A 19372-nucleotide genomic window follows, 5' to 3' on the forward strand; every position below is an offset into this window, starting at 1 on the left:
AAATAGAAGTCCTACTTTTTAAAGTTCCCCGCCCCCATCAAAACACTTTCTCTCTTCCCCGCCCCCACCCCCGCATCAAAACACTCTTTATCCACCCCCCCCCCACAAAACTCTGCTCCTCCCCCTCCTGCCCCCCTCTCCACCCCAATCAAAACTCTCAAGCACAACCATCAATAAATAAAAAATAAAGTTGAAGTCCTACCTTGGCCTGGGAAGTCAGCAGGCCGGCCGGCCGGTGCAGGGAGCCACTCGGCCGGGGACAGGGTGTGGCGAAGATCGGGTTATCCCTTTGGCTAGGGATAGGGGCTCCGAGGATCGGGTCCTGCTCACAGCCCACAGGACACGCTGGGAGGGCAGGAGCATGTGCGCAGATTTCACTGAGCATGCGCAGCTGCCGGCAGTGCTTTCTGCACTGACCTGTTGCCCCGCCCCCCCCACTTCACTAGCTACGCCACGCTGGGACAACGGAGAGTCGGCAGAGCGGGCAGGGTGGGGCCCCTTTTTTTCGGCGCTGTTTCCAGCGCGCAAAGTCGGCGCATTTAAGGTAAGTGCGCCGAAAAAAGGGGTTGAGGAAAATTGGGCCCAACATCTCTACAAACCTCACAGGTGCATACATTGCAAAGGGGAAGCTAGATAAGCATATGAGGGAGAAAGGAATAGAAGGATATGCTTGTCATATCTTCTGTACGATCTCACAAACACACAGGCTCTAAGATGGCTGATAACTTCAGGAACCTGTCAGGTGACCTGTTCCCTCTTTATTGTTGTAAACAGCAATGGCTGCATTACCACATTAGTCCACTGGGTGGAGCTATATATATATATAAATATTACACTTCTCCCTCCTTCTTGACTAAATATGTGCGAGGACCACATATCTTCACCACTCTTCCTGGTAACCACTTTAACCATTTATGATGATGGCTCTTCACTTTAATTTCACATTCCTCTCTTTTACTCTACCTCTATCATGATTCTCTTGCTGTCTTAACTGTTTCTCTTCTACGGCCAAGTTTGGTTTTTAACAACGAGAATCTGGTTTGTGGCTATTGTTTAAGAAACAACTCTACTGGTGTTCTTCCAGTAGTTGTATGAGGAGTATCACGATATGTAATTAGAAAATTAGCCAATTTGTGGTCTAATATTAACCTGTCGTTTCATTGGATTTGGATCCAACATCTGTTTGATGAGGGCATATTTTACAATTTGTACTGTGCGCTCTGCTGCACCATTTGAAGCAGGGTGGTATCATGGAACCTTGGTATGTTTTACACCATTTTTGCTTGTGAGCTGTGAAAATCCTTCTGAACAAATTTGTGGACCATTATCAGACACAATTTCTTCTGGGAGGCCATATGAAGGAAATAATCTTCGCAAAATGTCTAATGTTTTACTTGTTATTTTCTGCATTGGAAGCATCTCTACCCACTTCGAATGGCTATCAATCACAATGAACAATTGCTGGCCTTCTAGCTCCGCAAAATTGATATGTAACCTTTGCCACATCCTGAGAGGCCATTTCCATGGCTGTAATGATACTGATGGTGGTTGCTTGCTCACCAATTGACATGTCGTACACTGACTAACAATGTACTCTATATCTTTATCCAAACCTGGCTACCATAAGTAACTACCTGCAAAATTCTTGGTCAAGCACATTCCCAGGTGCTGGTCATGAAGATATCCTAATAATTTGGACCTGAATTTATTTGGTATCACCACTCTTGCACCCCACATGATACAATCTTTATCCATGGACAATTCATACCTACGAATGAAGAATGGATGAATATCTTTGTCTGTTACCTGGTTTGGCGAGCCATTTACATAACTAGGTCACGTTTGGTTGCTCTACCAATCTCTTCAGCTGTGACTGGCAGTTCATCAATGTATGAAAAATAGAACACTTCTTCCCTATTGGGTGTAACTTGTGATGGGGAAGGCAATCTAGACATTGCATCAGCATTACTGTGATCAGCTGATCGTCTGTATTCAATATCATATGTATATGCTGACAAAATCAAAGCCCATCTCTGCATTCGGGCTGCAGCTAATGTTGGAACGGAGGCCTTTGGATGGAGGATTGCGATCAGGGGCTTATGGTCCGTAACGATGATAAACTTACAGCCATACAAGTATTTATGAAACTTCTTGACCCCAAAAATTAATGCCAAAGCTTTCTTTTTGATTTTCTCATAATTACGCTCACTGGCACTGAGAGTGCGTGAAGCAAAAACAATTGGTCTCTCCTCCCCATTATGTAAGACATGAGAGATCACTGCCCTAACTCCATACAGAGAGGCATCACATGCTAGCTTGATCTCCTTCGATATGTCATAGTGAACTAACATGGTGCTCTCCACCAATTTGCTTTTATACTCCTTGAATGCTGTGTTGCATTCTTCTGACCACTTCCAATGGACCTGTTTTTTCAACAGCTCATTCAGTGGATGTAATACTGTAGCCAAATTTGATAGGAACTTGCGATAATAGTTCAAAAGACCCAAAAATGATCAAAGTTCAGTGACATTCTTGGGAGTGGGTGCATTTCTGATTGCATCCAGCTTTCCCTTGGTTGGATGTATACCATCTTTGTCTGCTCTGTGCCCTAAGTACTCCACTGAATTTTGAAATAATTCACACTTGTGAGTAGTCACTCGTACTCTGTGTTTTTCTGGCCATTTGAGTACTTCATTCAATATGTTATTATGGATTTCCCTGATTGTTGCTAAAATTAGTATGTCATCCAAATAACATACTACCCCGTCAATACCTTACAAAATCTGGTTCATCACCCCATGAAATATGGCAGGGGTGGAAGACACTCCAAATGGTAGCCTATTAAATTGATATTCATCTAGATGAGTATTTATAGTCAAGCATGACTTGGACTCCTCATCGAATAGATAGCTTTTTTAATGTACAATGTACTCACTGATACTTTCGTCGGTTAACTGATGTCGTGTCCCGAAACGATAACTTTCAGCAATTTCCAGGGGCTTAGGACTGTAGTGTTATTCTAATTTCCTTAGAATTTCCATAAGTGATGTATCCTTTGGCTTGACGGGAACAAGAATATTTTTCAGGGTTTCATACACCTCGGGGCCTGCTACAGTCAAGAAAATAGACCATTTTCTTTCCCACACCACCCGGTTACAGTTTTCATCATCAGGAACTTTTATGATATTATTCGCGAGCATTTCTAGCTGCTCCACATAAGCTCCAAAACTTTCAGGGTCACGATGGAATTCACCCAAGCACCCTATTGTACCTATAGGCACAGTCATCTGGAGTCTGGCAGTTCAGTCAAGTGTGCTTGTAATTTACCTTGCATTTTTAGCTGTTAATCAAAACAAAGAAGCTCTCAAAGTTTCTCTGTCAGTTGGCTGAATCATCAGCCAACAAAAATTTCAGCTAGGTTATCCAGAAATCCTATCCTTCATCGCCAATGTGATATCTTCTGTACGATCTCACAACACACAGGCACTAACATGGCCTGATAACTTCAGGAACCTGTCAGGTGACCTGTTCCCTTTTTTGTTGTCGTAAACAGCAATGGCTGCATTGCTATAGCAGTCCACTGGGTGGAGCTATATATATTACAATGCTGATAGGGTTAGATGACATGGGAGGAGGCTCATGTGGGGCATAAACCCCAGCATGGACTCGTTGGGTTGAATGGCCTGTTCTGTACTTCGTAATACTTTGAAAGACTTTGTACCTGCATGGATGTTTAAAGTGTTTAAGACTAAAGTTTTGTCAATAATAAATGAGGTGAATTATCAAACATGTTACTCTCTCTAGCTTTATGAATCTGTTTAAATGGCTAAAGACTTAACCAATATAAGTTCAAGCTTAAACATTGGAATATAAAAGGGTTAAGTACGTTAACTTGTTTGTATGGAATGTTCTTCATGTTGCACGTCATGATTTCCATCTTTACTGAGACTGCTGTGAGAATTAGTTTTGTCATTGCTGTCGTTCTATGGTCGAATTCGTGGAAGCCATTTACTCATTTAGAAGTTAACATCGCAGGTGCAGACCCAGGGTCAGAGCTGGGAGATAAATGAACCCCCTCTCTATGATTGACCAAAACAAGGAAGGCACGAGAGATCAGGCCATGACCGAGATACGGCTCGTGGTTTCAATTGCCCATAAACAGGTTTAAAAAAGTTGGTAACTGGTTGAACAATGTTGGGTGATGGGCAAAGGTCTCTGCCAGCCAGTGGGAATGCAAGGGAGAGGGGAGAAGGGGGGAAGACCATTCCAAAATGCAAAGGGATCAAGTGGAACATGGATAGAAAGAAGTGGCTGAAACAAAAATGAGCATGCTTGTATTGTTATATGATGCCTGTAACACTGAATGTACCTTACCTGTACACCAGAGGGTGCTGCTGCTGGAGACCGAAGGGTTACCTGCACACTGCAGGTAACCCAGTATAAAAGGGAGCTCACAGCTTGGTGTCCTCATTCAAGGAGCTGCAAATAAAGGACTACAGTCTTCACAGTTTAAGTACCATACCTCTGGCTCGTGGAGTCATTAACAAGGTGCCTACATACACAATAAGTGGCGACGAGGTCACGAACTACACACACAACATGTCGAATCTCAGCAACTTTCAACAATTTACCAATGGGGAAGATTGGGATGCTTTCGTGGAAAGATTGGAACATTTCTTCATAGTCAACGACCTGGATGGGGACACACCAGCCACACTACCGAACAAGCGCAGGGCCATCCTGCTTAGCAGTTGTGGGCCCACTATCCGTTGTCTCGTCAGGGACTTGCTAGCCCCAGAGAAGACAACAACCAAAAACTATGAGGAACTCGTAACACTAATACAGGAGCAACTAAAACCAAAAGAAAGCATCCTTACAGCCAGGCACCAGTCCTACACACACCGGTGACCCAAAGGACAAGAAATTGCTAAGTATGCTGCACATTTAAGAAGACTGGCTGTACCATGTGATTTTGGTGACCACCTTAACAAAGGACCAAGGGACATATTTGTTATCGGAATCGGCCACGAGGGCCTCCTCCACAAATTGCTCTTTGCGGACATCACAATCACCTTGCAGAAGGCAATTCAAGTGAGCCAGGCCGACATGATTTCGGCCAGTGACTGCAGGCGAATATTGACCCAGGACTCTAAACCGATGCACCGATTGGCTACTTCTAAAGGCAGAAATTCTGACCCGAGTCCTACAACCCTGAGTCCGCCACATGGGGCAAACCGGCTGGCCCCATGCTGGCGCTGTGGAGGAAACCACAGGGCCCACCAGTGCCGCTACAAAGACTATACCTGCAAAGGCTGCAAAGAGAAAGGGCACCTTCAGAGAATGTGCAGAAAAAGCTTTACTCACCGCGTCTCTGAAGAGTTGGCTGATCACCTGGGCTCCGACACAGATGAAGATGAAGTTGCTCAACCCCTGGAAGAAGAGTACGGAATTTATATCTGCTCCACCGAAAGTTCTCCGTGGAGGATGGAAGTAGACATCGACGGAGTTCCAGTTTCAATGGAGATCGACACAGGGGCGAGCCAGTCTTTGATGAGCCAGGCGACCTTTGCAAGACTTTGGATAAATCCCGCCAACCGACCAAAACTGTCGCCTGTCCAGGTGAAGCTGCTCACCGACACCAAAAGTGAAATCCCAGTCGTTGGCAGCCTGGACATCCAGGTCTCCCAGGGCGGTGTGATGAACAAACTCCCCTGTGGATCGTAGCCGGCGATGGCCTAACGCTGCTGGGAAGAAATTGGATGAAGCCGGTCTAAGTCAGTCAAAGTGACGACAGCCTCCGGGCTCCAGCAATCGACATCCCACGCAGCCCCGAACATGGATCCATCGCTGCACCTAGCGATCCCACCGTCCAGCTCGACTGCACGGCAACAACTTCACTACACCGTGACGAGATCTCCGGAACCGAAAATCCAAACTTCACCTTCCGGGCCGTGGCAGGACTCCAAGAGACGAATACTGTCGAGAAAAGTGGATCCCCGACGTCCATAGCCGAACCTGAGGAGGAAAAGATCACGGCAGCCTACCTGGAGGAGAGCCAGAAGATGGCGACTGCACCACGAGGCGAAGAACCTACAATCGGAATGGCCGCGACCAGACCACGAGGGGCAGCGTTGGAGGAGCGACACGTGGCACCGAGCGGCAAACCGGATTGGACGGCCCCCTTAAAGGAGACCGGTAATCCAAAGAATTTAAAGGGACAGTTTCAATTTAAAGATGACAAGGACTTTAAAGTTAAAAATGCAGTTCGCGAGTGCAGGTATGGTCATGTAACGTGGAATTGTGATGCCGGAGTATTTGATGAGAAAAATGAAATGCATACTTGTGTAAGTAAGTGTAAGAACAAGTTTGTAATGTCTGATGATTATGATAAAAAGTTCAAAATGGGCAATGTTACCATGTATGGAGAACTAAGATACAAGGAAGTGATGTAAATGCTGTAATTAACAATGTAAAGGTAATTAATAATGTAGACTCGACTATGTATAATTGGAGCCAATGTGTCATGTACACAGGTAGGAGACTGTTAAAAGGTACTGGGTTCTACAGGGACAATGTAAATGCTAGAAGAATCCCCCTGTGGGAGACCCCCAGGTCCAGCGGGCTACCTGACCAGGTAGCCTGGACTTCTGGAACAAATGTGATGCCCCAGGAAGGGCTCACACACACCCAGTGGGAGCAGACCCACTGCAGGGACAGCGGTCAATGGGCAGCACAGCCGCCACCACTGGCAACCTGCCCCAGACCAGCCCTACACCCCCTGGCCACCAGGGCCAACACCAGGAGTGAGAGGCTAGTAGCCTCCAGCTTCCCTGTCAAACCCTGGGATGGCGAGACACTCATCTCAAATGGAGGACAAGGTGCCCCCACAGTCTTGTGGCCCTGCCCACCACCACACACTTACCCACACCACAGAGTATGTACCCTGCCCACTGCTGCACTGGCTCCCCCACTGAGGGGTCCCACAACAGTGACACCCACATGGTCTGTGTGTGAGGGGGGGAGAATGTATGAGGCCAGCCTCAAGTACAGAGATCACACCTGGCACCCACACAACTCTCACCACAACCTCCCACAGCCCACTACTGATCACCTCCCCGGGTAATGCAACAAGGACTTGAAAAATGCTTAGGGGGGAGTGTTGTTATGTATGCATGCTTGTATTGTTATATGATGTCTGTAACACTGAACATACATTCACCCTGTACACACCTTACCTGTACACCAGAGGGCGCTGCTGCTGGAGACTGAAGGGTTAACTGCACACTGCAGGTAACCCAGTATAAAAGAGAGCTCACAGCTTGGTTGTCCTCACTCGAGGAGCTGCAAATAAAGGACTTCAGTCTTCACAGCTTAAGTACCATACCTCTGCCTCATGGAGTCATTAACAAGGTGCCTACATACACAATAAGGTTACCAAGTGTGAAATTGCTAAAGCAAATGTTTACACTGATGGGCTGCAGACTGCTAAGGAGGTTGGTGAGATACTGTTCCTGAAGTTTATGTTGAATCAGCATAGGGAGGTCCTGCAACACCTTGTATTTAAATTCTCATCCTTATGATCAAATCCTTCCATAGATTCGCCCCTCCCTATCTCTGTAATCTCCAGCCCCACAATCCCCCGAGAACTCATTGGCCACCATTGGCAGCCATGCCTTCAGCTGTCAAGACTCTGGAATTTCTTCCCTAAAGCTCTCCTCACGACCTCTGCTCCTTTTTTAAAAAAGGAGGGAGAGAGAAAACAGGGAATTATAGACCGGTTAACCTGACATCAGTAGTGGGAAAAATGTTGGAATCAATTATTAAAGATGAAATAGCAGCGCATTTGGAAAGCAGTGACAGGATCAGTCCAAGTCAGCATGGATTTATGAAAGGGAAATCATGCTTGACAAATCATCTCGAATTTTTTGAGGATGTAACTAGTAGAGTGGATAAGGGAGAACCAATGGATGTGGTGTATATGGACCTTCAAAAGGCTTTTGACAAGGTCCCACACAAGAGATTGGTGTGCAAAATTAAAGCACATGGGATTGGGGGTAATGTACTGACGTGGATTGAGAACTGGTTGGCAGACAGGAAGCAAAGAGTAGGAATAAATGGGTCCTTTTCCGAATGGCAGGCAGTGACTAGTGGGGTACCGCAAAGTTCAGTGCTGGATCCCCAGCTATTTACAATATACATTCATGATTTAGACGAAGGAATTGAATGTAATATCTCCAAGTTTGCAGATGACACTAAGCTGGGTGGCAGTGTGAGCTGTGAGGAGGATGCTAAGAGGCTGCAGGGTGACTTGCACAGGTTAGGTGAGTGGGCAAATACATGGCAGATGCAGTATAATGTGGATAAGTGTGAGGTTATCCACTTTGGTGGCAAAAACAGGAAGACAGACTATTATCTGAATGGTGACAGTTAATAAAAGAGGAGGTGCAACAAGACCTGGGTGTCATGGTACATCAGTCATTGAAAGTAGGCATGCAGGTACAGCAGGCAGTTAAGAAAGAAAATGGCATGTTGGCCTTCATAGCGAGAGGATTTAAGTATAGGAGCAGGGAGGTCTTGCTGCAGTTGTACAGGGCCTTGGTGAGACCACACCTTGAATACTGTGTGCAGTTTTGGTCTCCTAATCTGAGGAAGGACATTCTTGCTATTGAGGGAGTGTGGTGAATGTTCATCAGACTGATTCCCGGGATGGCAGGACTGATATATGAAGAAAGACTGAATCAACTAAGCTTATATTCATTGGAATTTAGAAGAATGAGAGGGGATCTCATAGAAGCATATAAAATTCTGACGGGATTGGACAGGGTAGATGCAGGAAGAATATTCCCAATGTTGGGGAAGTCCAGAACCAGGGGTCACAGTCTAAGGATAAGGGGTAAGCCATTTAGGACCGAGATGAGGAGAAACTTTTTCACTCAGAGAATTGTGAACCTGTGGAATTCTCCACCACAGAAAGTTGTTGAGTCCAGTTCGTTGGATATATTCAAAAGGGAGTTAGATGTGGCCCTTACGGCTAAAGGGATCAGGGATTATGGAGAGAAGGCAGGAGTGGGGTACTGAAGTTGCATGATCAGCAATGATCATATTATATGGTGGTGCAGGCTCAAAGGCCGAATGGCCTACTCCTGCACCTATTTTCTATGTTTCTATGTTTAAGATGCTCCTTATAACCTACCTCTTTGACCAAGCTTTGGTCCTAATATCCTAATACCTGTCCTAATATCACTTTAAGTGGCTCGGTTACAATTTGAAGAACGTAAGAAATAGGAACAGGAGTCGGCCATACAGCCCCTCGAGCCTGCTCCACCATTCAATAAGATCACAGCTGATCTGATCACGGACTCAGTTCCACTTCCCCGCCCGCTCCCCAGAAACCCTTATCCCTTTATCGTTTAAGAAACTGTCTATTTCTGTCTTAAATTTATTCAATATCCCAGCTTCCACAGCTCTCTGAGGCAGCGAATTCCACAGATTTACAACCCTCAGAGAAGAAATTTCTCCTCATCTCTGTTTTAAATGGGCAGCCCCTTATTCTAAGATCATGCCCTCTAGTTCTAGTCTACCCCATCAGTGGAAACATCCTCTCTGCATCCACCTTGTCAAGCCCCCTCACAATCATATACGTTTCAAAAGATCAATTTCGATTAAATTTTGTCAGATAACGCTCCTGTGAAGTGCCTTGGGACATTTCACTGCACTGGAGGCACTATATAAATGCAAGTTGTCATTGAAGTCAAAGTCAGAAGGTTTGGGAATGAGATGGGTAATTGAGGTGATGTGCCACAGGAAGATTAGGGTGATGCATGGTCTCCCCAGTGTCAAAGCAGCCGCATCACAAGTAGCAAATGCAGTAAATTGGAGGAAGTACATGATAATTGCTGTCTCATCGGCAACTCAGGATTGGTCAAATTTCCAGTATTATCTATAATTCCTTTAATGTGGGTAAACACTGACTCTATGGGAAATGTCACAAAAGGAATTCCAGTGTTAAGGAAACTGGATTAGTAATGCTGGAAAAACAAATGCTGAAAATATGCCTGAAGATGTTTATCCCCAGAATATTTTGGATTCCTTTTTTTTTAGTTCTTCAGAAATACATATTAGTTGGGCCAAAAACACTGACGTCTGCGGGCTCCTCCTGAATACAGCACTTTGATTTCTGTTCTCATGTTTTTGTCACGCTTTTGTGTCAACTTTGTTCTGTTATAAATTCCTATGTCGACATTTATTTCGGAAAGCACAGCCACGGTTTACCCTACCTCGGCGGGTCCGGTGCGGCCGGGATCGATGACAGGACCCGACCTCACTGCTGGCCCTAGCCCACTGTGTAGAATGATTTTACACTGATTGGGCTTGTTAAGACCGCCCATTGCGTTTCCCGGCCAACTGAAGGAAGCAAATCTGATTACGTCATTTGATGATGTGTCATTAGCCGGTTTCCTTAAAGGGACCACATGCTAATTGATTTTGACAGTTGTGTTGTCAGTGCTCTACAGCATTGAGGTGCTGCAAACACTGACAAGCACTGCACAGAGGTGCACAGCTCTTCCATGACACCCTCCATAGGCTAATGGAGGGAGCCACAGCACACAGGGAGGTCCTCTTCTCTTCCCATGGGTGGAAGAGTCCTTTCCAGGAGACCAACACAGCCTGGTTGCACATTGCACAGAAGGGCACAAGCAGGGATTCGTCAGGGGGACCTGGCTGCTGTGGCATAAACCTTTTCAATGATCTCAGTAGATCACGAAACGTTACTGCAAAGCCACACTCCTTCTACGCCACTCATCACATCCCCATCACTCTGCCTTCCTTACCCTACCCCTGCACACCCTTACTCACACCAACTGACCTTGCACCTCCACCCATCCCTCTCTATCTATCTATATTATAATTTCCCCATCTCACTAGCCGTCCCTCACACTCACCCTCAACCTAGTCCAATCATACCAACTAACAACACACAAAGGTAGCCAATGTTCACGTAGATTTTCTGTGCTGTCAAATATTGAAATTTTTATTTTCAACACTTTGCGTTCTTGGACAGATTTCTGTGCACCTTTGGAAGTGAGCTGCAGTGAATGGTGAGACATAATGGTACCCTCCGCAGTGCTGATGGGTGTGAAAGGAATGGCTTGGGCCTTGCTCACACTTGCTTCATGGAGCTGGTGTGGGGTGGTGCCAACCTGGCACATCATGTGGCAGCCAGGGTGTACAGCGTCAAGTGAAGTAAATCTGGCCATGGTGAGGCCCTGTGTCCTGTGCAGCATCAGGTGATTGCAGAGAAGTTTGGCGTTGTTGTTGGTGCTGCTGGTGTGCCTGGTGACGCTGGTGTTGGGGCTGACCTTGGAGGGATTCTGAGGCTCAAGGTGAGATAGTATCAAGGGCACTGATGCTGATGAAATCGATGGCAGATAAACCTGAGATGACAGAAGATTTCTGTCAATAGTGAGGGTGGTTGTTCCAATGAGGTGACACTGGATAGAGAGATTGCTTCAAACACTTGCAACCTGCATAAGGTCAATGTGCCTTCCAAATACAGTAAGCAACAGCTTTTGATCTTGGAAAGTGAACAGCTGTGAGATGGGAGCTTTTATAACATCATTGCAACTGTCAAGTAAAGACAGTAATTCCTGGTAACACAACTTCAGACGTGCTTACCTGATGTGATCCCCGAGCAGTGTATACTCTGTGGACAACCTGGTAAAATGCTAAGTGCAGCTCAAAATTCTTTATAATGGTCTCTCATAATGACCTAAGTTGCCTCCCCCACTGCTGTGTGTCGGGTCAGTTGAGCCCTGACAGACCCGACATCTGGGAAAGTAGAGTGGCGGTGTCTTGGCAGCGGGGTCCCGACCCACTGTCAGGAAAAAAAATTCCCACCCGATGTGCCTGCTGAGGCTCCGGAAAATCTCGGCCCAGCTGTGTAATAAGGTCACACTGTAATTACAATATATAGCCACTGGGTGGCGCTGTAGATGGTTTGTGAAGATTTCAGAGACACTAGTGGGGACAAAATACGGCTCGGTCGCACCTGTCTTTTGAGCGCTACGAGGCGGCGTAAGGTTTCAAAATGGCGTCCGGGGCGCGCTTGCGCACATTTCTGATGAAAAGTGTGCCGGATGCCATATTGGTAAAGGGATTAGCTCACACGCACCTAACGTCTGCCTGAGGTATGCAGAGCTGGCAGATTAGACATCAATTGGCGTGTAATGCTGATTTGACACCAGCGCTACCATTTTGGAGCTCAACGCTCCAGCTAACGCCCTCTCTTAACCTCGCACAGCTGAATATGCATTCAGCAGCATGAAGTACCCCCACCAATGCTATTTAAAGGGATCATCAACTGCACAGGTTAGTTGCTGGATTATTTATTCTGGCTGGTGCTGCAATTGTACATGTTTTAGGTGCTTTTCCATACTTGTTAAAAGTTTCAATAGTCTACATGCAGTGGTCTGGCTGGTGCTGAAATACTTTTTTGATAACTTTAAGTCTTGTGTACAAACCAGTTGTTCCCAGACATGGGTGGCCTGGTAATCTCTCCTCTTGGTATTTGAGCATAACAGGGAGATTTGGCAGATGTCACACAGAGCTGGACAAGTTGCTGGAAGAGAGAGGAGGGGGAGAAGGGCCCTTAGCAGGAGACCATATCTGCCCAGGGTGTTCAGCGAGCAATTCTCCTACCTGAACTTCAGTGACGACCAATGTTTGAGACGTCTGCGCTTCACTAAGGAGGTCCTCACTGAAATCTGCCAACTGCTGCAGCCACAGCTCAGAGCGGGGCAAGGATTGCATTGCCAGTGGCGGTAAAGGTGAACGTGGCTTTGAACTTTATGCCTCTGGTTCCTTCCAGGCTGGTGCTGGAGATATTAGCAACATCTCGCAGTTGGCACTGCACTGCTGCATGAGGGAGGTCACCGAGGCTCTCTATGCAGAGAGAGACAATTTCATCTCGACACAAAAAGCATCAAGGGGTATGGGGAGAAAGTGGGAATATGGTGTTGATAGAGGATCAGCCATGATCATATTGAATGGCGGTGCAGGCTCGAAGGGCCGTATGACTTACTACTGCTCCTATTTTCTATGTTTCACCTCATTCCCTCTTGCCAGAGACAAGCAGGCGGAGCGACCACAAGGGTTTGCACGGATTGCAGCCTTTCCCCTGGTGCAGTGTGCCATTGATTGCACGCACATTGCTTTGGGTGCGCCGTGTGTCAACTCTGTCATATACCTGAACTGACAGGGATTCCACTCCCTCAATGTGCAGCTGGTGTGTGACCACAGGCAGCGCATCGTGCAGGTCAATGCACGGTATCCTGGCAGCGATCACGATTCATTCTGCGGCAGTTCGCCGTGCAGGCTGCATTTCAACCAGTGGCTTCTGGGTGAGAAAGGCTATCCGCTAACGACTTGGCTCATGACTCCCGTTTGCAACCCATCATCATCAGAGGCAGTCCCTCGGAATCGAGGAAGACTTGCTTCCACTCTAAAAGTGAGTTCTCAGGTGACTGTACAGTCCAATACGGGAATAACAGTCTCTGTCACAGGTGGGACAGACAGTGGTTGGAGGGAAGGGTGGGTGGGGAGTCTGATTTGTCCCACGCTCCTTCCACTGCCTGCGCTTGCTTTCTGCTTGCTCTCGGTGATGAGACTCGAGGTGCTCAGCGCCCTCCCGGATGCTCTTCCTCCACTTAGGTCGGTCTTTGGCCAGGGACTCCCAGGTGTCGGTGGGGATGGTGCATTTTATCAGGGAGGCTTTGAGGGTGTCCTTGAAACGTTTCCTCTGCCCACCTGGGGCTCGCTTGCCATGTAGGAGTTCCGAGTAGAGCGCTTGCTTTGGGGGTCTTGTGTCAGGCATGTGAACAATGTTGGCTTGCCCAGTGGAGCTGGTCGAGTGTGGTCAGTGCTTCGATGCACACATGTGCACAGCAGGCATATAATGCGAGCTGTAGTTCCACATGAGATCAGATTGAAAAGTCCATTGGTGTCCTGAAGCAATGATTCTGCTGCCTGGACCGCACTGGAGGAGTCCAGCAGTACTCAACTGAGCGGGTCTCAAGATACGTGGTGGTATGCTGCATGCTGCACAACTTTGCTATCATAAGGGAACAGCCCTGGTCACCACCTATCAGGTGAGAAGCTGAAGATCAGAAAGCACGAGGAGGAGGAGGAGGAGGAGAAGGACGAGGAGGCGGAAGTGGAGGAAGAGGAAAGGAGGCTGTAACCTAGAAAGCCTCTTTCTGCCTGGGCTGTACATGGACAATTTATTCTTCAGCAATATCAGTAACCTCAACCCAATTCCACATTCACCAACAGTCCCACACTCCTTACCTTCCCTCTGTCACTGACCATCACATCATCCTCTTGGCCACAATGCAAAAATAAAAGACAATTTACAAAATAACATTCCAATCCAAATGTATAAATTAAATCGTGCCATATTGCATACAATAATACACTAATCACCCTTGTGCATTCCGTTAGTGCCTATCTTCCGTGTGCCTTTTTATGTGCTAGTACTCCTACGCGGTGCTACCCCAATGGCTGCAGCATGGCTGGTGGAAGGTTGCTGACTTTCAGTGGGGGAGACTGCAGATGGCCACGGAGGACGACCTCGAGCAGCTCTGGGCCTAGAAGGCCCGGCTGTAGACTGCACCACCTTGGCCTGGGTGGCAGCAGATTGGACTGGCTGGCAGGTGGAGTGGTAAGGGTGTGAGCACGCATGCTGTTGTCCGGAGAGAGAGAGCAGCCGGTTGGTGCTTCACGGAGCCACTACCACTTGCCACTGGACCAAGACCTAGCTCTGTCAAGCCTGAGTGGTGGCTGGTGTGCAACGGCCACCGCACGTTAAAAAAATACACGCACGGGCATCTTCCACCCTTCAACATGTAGTTCAGGATCTGGACTGTCAGGTCCTTCATTGAAACACCGTGAACTCATCCCTTTTTGGTCATCCTCAATACGAGGGACCACCTAAGAGAAGAGAGTCCCCTCCCCCAGAGCAGCGCCTCAGCAATCCTCGTGACCTGTTGGAGGACAGATTGCTGGATTGCTGTGACACACTGCAAGCCCCTTTGAACCCTGGTATCCAGAGCTTCCACTGCAGCACTCACATGTTGGGCGGTGCTGCAATGGTCATGATCACATTAGAAACATAGAAACAGAGAAAATAGGTGCAGGAGTAGGCCATTCGTCCCTTCGAGCCTGCACCACCATTCAATAAGATCATGGCTGATCACTGCTGTATGTGGGAGCTTGCTGTGCACAAATTGGCTGCCATGTTTCCCACATTACAACAGTGACTACACTTCAAAAAGTACTTCATTGGCTGTAAAGAACTTTGAGACGTCCGATGGTTGTGAAAGATGTAAAAATGCAAGGGATTATGATAGAGCAAGTAAGGAGAAGTGATTTCCTCTGGCAAGTGGATCGGTAACCAAAGGTCACAGATTTAAAATAATTGCCAAAAGAACTAGAGAGGAAATGAGGAGAATTTTCTTCACAAAGAGAGTTGTTAAGATCTGGAACACACTAACTGAAAGGGTGGTGGAATTAGATGCCGTAGGAACTTTCACAAGGCAGGTGGACATGTACTTGAAGAGGACCAGTTTGCAGGGATATGGGGAAAAAGCTGGGCTGTGGGACTAAAATGGATAGTTCTTTCAAAGAGCTGGCACAAGCACGACAGGCCAAATGGCCTCCTTCTGTGCTGTAAGATTCTCTGATCTCTCATCTGGAACATAAACACCGACATGGACCAGTTGGGATAAATGACCTGTTTCCGTGCTGTAATTTCTATGTCATTCTTTATAAAATAGTGCGTGGCATAGAGTGAGATGGGAGTGAATTTATCTTTACAAATCAGCCAGGGGAATTAGTTAAGAACACTTGTCCCAATCTAGGCTGAAATTTACAGTCTTTGGCGAACACTCCCACAGTGTATATTTTTCCACACACATCAGTTACTTATATTCATTTTATCACAATTAAAATGCTGAATAATGTTTGTCAAACAATTCTGCTGAAAGGTTTCAGTGTTCTATGAAAGCTGGCTCCCTTCGAGGTAAAGGTCTGCTTTGTCCAACATCATGTTGTGACCCAACAGGATCGCGCCTCTCTGAGGGCATTGCACCACAACTTGTGTTTGTTCTTTCAAGGTTGAAATCTTCAAACAGGCACTGAAGGTCACTCCATGGTCCAAAATACACACCGAACATATTGATCACCAACAGAGAGCTCAGCGATAAAGAAAACCGTGGGCTTAGTAAACATGTTGCTGAATATATTAACTGGTGACACTTGATTTGTTTAGAATTTTTATACCAATGAATTTATAACAAAGTAGTCTTAGGAAGGTTATAAATGTTTAAAGTTTTTTGGTGAATGAATTCTCCCCTGCCCTCCCGATGATTTGTAAAGATAAATGTGACAGAAGGCAGGCCCATATCCTAACTCGCACCAAGTCCCGCTCATCCAATACCCCTGTGCTCGCTGACCTACATTGGCCCCCGGGCCGACAACGCCTCGATTAAAAAATTTTCACCTCATGTCCAAATCCCTCCATGGCCTCGCCCCTCCCTATCTCTGCAGTCACCTCGGCCCTCCAACCCTACCAGATCACTGCGCTCCTCCAACTCTGGCCTCTTGTGCATCCCCACTTCCTTTGCCCCACCATTATCGGATGTGCCTTCAGCTATCTATGTCCTCGGCATTGGAATTCCCATCCCAAATCTATTTGCCTCTCCATCTCTCTCTCCTTCTGGCAGACAGGAAGCAAAGAGTGGGAATAAACGGGTCCTTTTCAGAATGACAGGCAGTGACTAGTGGGATACCGCAAGGTTCAGTGCTGGGACCCCAGCTATTTACAATATATATTAATGATTTGGACGAAGGAATCGAATGAAATATCTCCAAATTTGCAAATGACACTAAGCTGGGTGGCATTGTGAGCTGTGAGGAGGATGCTAAAAGGCTGCAGGGGGACTTGGATAGGTTAGGTGAGTGGGCAAATGCATGGCAGATGAAGTATAATGTGGATAAGTGTGAGGTTATCCACTTTGGTGGCAAAACCAGGAAGGTAGATTATTATCTGAGTGGTGACAGATTAGTAAAAAGGGAGGTGCAACAAGACCTGGATGTTAAGGTACATCGGTCATTGAAAGTTGGCATGCAGGAATAGCAGGCAGTTAAGAAATAAAATGGCATGTTGGCCTTCATAGCGAGAGGATTGAGTATAGGAGCAGGGAGGTCTTGCTGCAGTTGTACAAGACCTTGGTGAGGCCACATGTTGAGTATTGTGTGCAGTTTTGGTCTCCTAATCTGAGGAAGGACATTCTTGCTATTGAGGGAGTGCAGCGAAGGTTCACCAGGCTGATTCCCGGGATGGCAGGATTGATATATGAAGAAAGACTGGATCGACTAGGCTTATATTTAGAAAGAATGAGAGGGGATCTTATAGAGGCATATAAAATTCTGACAGAATGGACAGGTTAGATGCAAGAAGAATTTTTCCGATGTTGGGGAAGTCCAGAACCAGGGGTCACAGTCTAAGGAAAAGGGGTAAGCCATTTAGGACCGAGATGAGGAGAAACTTTTTCACTCAGAGAATTGTGAACCTATGGAATCCTCTACCACAGAAAGTTGTTGAGGCCAGTTCTTGGATATATTCAAAAGGGTGTTAGATGTGGCCCTTATGGCTAAAGGGATCGGAGGTGTGGAGAGAAGGCAGTAATGGGGTACTGAAGTTGCATGATCAGCCATGATCATATTAAATGGTGGTGCAGGCTTGAAGGGCCGAATGGCCTGCTCCTGCACCTATTTTCTATGTTTCTTCGGCTCGGTGTCATTATTTGTTTGGTTACGCTCCTGTGAAGCACCGTGGGACATTTTACTACGCTAAAGGTGGTATATTACACCATAATATATCGGCCGTTCCTTCATTGTTGCTGGATCAAAATTCTGGAACTCCCTCCCTAACAGCACTGTGGGAGTACTTTCACCACACGGACTGCAGCGGTTCAAGAAGGCGGCTCACCACCACCTTCTCGAAAGCAATTAAGGATGGGTAATAAATGCCGGCCTTGCCAGCAATGCCCACATCCTAGGAAACAATATTTAAAAAAAGAAGTGCAAGGTGGTGTTGTTGGGAAGGGTGTGGGATCATGGCCGGAATCAAGAACCTAGAAAATTTCACCTGTTGTGTCAATAAAGGGTTAACTTTGTGTTACAGGGGCCGGGAAATTGCGTGGCGCCCAGTTTGAGGGGCAGTGACATCTGTGAGGCGGGACTTCCTGTGCCAGGCGCAGAGGCCCCGCCCCGTTGGTGAAATTGGGTTTACCCCCCATCCTCGAGAGGACATGGAGCACCAAAAGACGCGTCCACTTTCTCTCTGTGGCGCTAAGGGGGCGGGAGCAGAGGGAGCGGGGCGCAGTGTTATACACTGGGCCGTACAGTGCTGCCGTGTAGGAGGGGCCCTTCCCTTCAATAAAAGGGGAGGGCCAAGTTCCAGCCTTTGCGGGGCCGGGCTGTCAGATCGCGGCACGGACCCTGCGTTCAGGCAGGCAACGGGTTGCGACAGGATAAGTCGGCCGATTTTTTATTTATGCGCATGCCACCTCCCCTTTAATTAGTGCCCCACGAGCGGCCGCCCGCCATGTACGCGCCCCCTGAAGCTGTCACTGGCATCGCTGAATATTTGCTGTGTGGCGCTAACGGGTCACTGTGCACGGTGATGACGTTATCAACGCTGGCCCAGAGCAGCGTAGCGCGACCGGTTACCGCCGCCCCTAATCTCCCGCCCAATTTAGCGCTGTGCCCGGGTGAAAAGTCATTTGCCCCCCCATTAGCCTAACAGGAGGCGCAAACGATCCCAATTTCAAAGTGTTTTGATGCAATACAGCACAATTCCGAATACATTACTTTGCTCTATTTGATTTCTGTGAGATTGCGTTCAGTCTAATGATCCTTCATAGAAACATAGAAAATAGATGCAGGAGCAGGCCATTCGGTCCTTCGAGCCTGCACCACCATTCAATATGATCATGGCTGTACCCCTTCCCTGCTTTCTCTCCATACCCCCTGATCCCTTTAGCCGTAAGGGCCACATCTAACTCCCTTTTGAATATATCTAACGAACTGGCCTCAACAACTTTCTGTGGTAGAGAATTCCACAGGTTCACAATTCTCTGAGTGAAGAAGTTTCTCCTCATCTCGGTCCTAAATGGCTTACCTCTTATCCTTAGACTGTGACCCCTGGTTCTGGGCTTTCCCAACATCGGGAACATTCTTCCTCCATCTAACCTGTCGAATCCCGTCAGAATGTTATATGTTTCTATGAGATCCCCTCTCATTCTTCTAA

This window comes from Pristiophorus japonicus, chromosome 5 (assembly GCF_044704955.1).
Source record: "Pristiophorus japonicus isolate sPriJap1 chromosome 5, sPriJap1.hap1, whole genome shotgun sequence".
NCBI lineage: Eukaryota > Metazoa > Chordata > Chondrichthyes > Pristiophoridae > Pristiophorus > Pristiophorus japonicus.